The sequence below is a fragment of the Schistocerca gregaria genome, unplaced genomic scaffold, assembly GCF_023897955.1.
Source record: "Schistocerca gregaria isolate iqSchGreg1 unplaced genomic scaffold, iqSchGreg1.2 ptg000397l, whole genome shotgun sequence".
Classification (NCBI taxonomy): Eukaryota; Metazoa; Arthropoda; class Insecta; order Orthoptera; family Acrididae; genus Schistocerca; species Schistocerca gregaria.
Genome location: NW_026061836.1, coordinates 386,010 through 388,094, shown reverse-complemented (window position 1 = coordinate 388,094; position 2,085 = coordinate 386,010).

The following is a 2,085-nucleotide window of genomic DNA, read 5'->3' as shown; positions in this document are numbered from 1 at the left end:
GGAAGTAGTACAATTCAAGTTTTAGGTATATCGATTATTGACTTTTTAGCTTGCTTTGGTGCCTTGGACATGAGCTAGGACCTTAAGATTTTGCATGAAAGGAGGAGAAGCTGCCGAGTTGCACAGGAGAATGTGAAAAGTGTTCATATGTAGTAAAAACATGAGAAATCCGTCCGTTTTCGTCACGTGTTATCGAATCGACTAAAAACCAGTTCGTCAAATTGGCCGCTCTTCTCTCTGAAACGGTTGTACTTATCGTCTGCAAAGCTATGTCGCGTGCTGCGTTATGCGGAGACACTAAAAGCACCACAGTAGAACACAGATGAGGCTTCTAAGTTGATGTAATAGCCAGTAAGAAGTAGTACAATTCAAGTTTTAGGTATCGATTATTGACTTTTTAGCTGGCTTTGGTGCCTTGGACATGAGCTAGGACCTTAAGATTCTGCCTGAAAGGAGGACTTGCAACTGAGTTGCAAGGGCGAATGTGAAAAGTGTTCATAATTAGTAAAATCCTGAGAATTCCGTCTGTTTTCGTCATTTGTTATCGAATCGACTTACAGCCAGATCGTCACATTGGCCGCTCTTCTCTCTGAAACGTTTGTACTTATCGTCTGCAAAGCTATGTCGCGTGCTGCGGTATGCGGAGACACTAAAAGCACCATAGTAGAACACAGATGAAGCTTCTAAGTTGATGTAATAGCCAGTAAGAAGTAGTACAATTCAAGTTTTAGGTATCGATTATTGAGTTTTTATCTGGCTTTTGTGCCTTGGACATAAGCTAGGACATTTAGATTCAGCATGAAAGGAGGAGTAGCAGCCGAGTTGCACGGAAGAATGTGAAAAGAGTTCATATGTAGTAAAAACCTGAGAAATCCGTCCGTTTTCGTCATTTGTTATCTAATCGACTTAAAGCCAGATCGTCACATTGGCCGCTCTTCTCTCTGAAACGGTTGTACTTATCGTCTGCATAGCTATGTCGCGTGCTGCGGTATGCGGAGACACTAAAAGCACCATAGTAAAACACAGATGAAGCTTCTAAGTTGATGTAATAGCCAGTAAGAAGTAGTACATTTAGAGTTTTAGGTATCGTTTTATGACTTTTTAGCTGCCTTTGGTACCTTTCACATAAGCTAATACCTTAAGATTCTACATGAATTGAGGACTAGCAGCCTATATGCTTGGGAAATGTGAAAAGTGTTCATATGTAGTAAAAACCTCAGAAATCCGTCCGTATTCGTCATTTGTTATCGAATCGACTTAAAGCCAGATCGTCACATTGGCCGCTCTTCTCTCTGAAACGGTTGTACATATTGTCTGCAAAGCTATGACGCGTGCTGCGGTATGCGGAGACACTAAAAGCACCATAGTAGAACACAGATGAAGCTTCTAAGTTGATGTAATAGCCAGTAAGAAGTAGTACAATTCATGGTTTAGTTATCGATTATTGACTTTTTAGCTGGCTTTGGTGCCTTGGACATGAGCTAGGACCTTAAGATTCTGCATGAAAGGAGGACTAGCAGCCGAGTTGCACGGAAGAATGTGAAAAGAGTTCATATGTAGTAAAAACCTGAGAAATCCGTCCGTTTTCGTCATTTGTTATCTAATCGACTTAAAGCCAGATCGTCACATTGGCCGCTCTTCTCTCTGAAACGGTTGTACTTATCGTCTGCAAAGCTATGTCGCGTGCTGCGGTGTGCGGAGACACTAAAAGCACCACAGTAGAACACAGATGAAGTTTCTAAGTTGATGTAATAGCCAGTAAGAAGTAGTACAATTCAAGCTTTAGTTATAGATTATTGATTTTATACCCTTCTTTGGTGCCTTGCATATGAGCTAGGAACTTAAGATTTTGCATGAAAGGAGGACTAGCAGCCAAGTTGCATGGTAGAATGTGAAAAGTGTTCATATGTAGTAAAAACCTGAGAAATCCGTCCGTTTCCGTCATTTGTTATCGAATCGACTTAAAGCCAGATCGTCACATTGGCCGCTCTTCTCTCTGAAACGGTTGTACTTATCGTCTGCAAAGCTATGACGCGTGCTGCGGTATGTGGAGACACTAAAAGCACCATAGTAGAACACAGATGA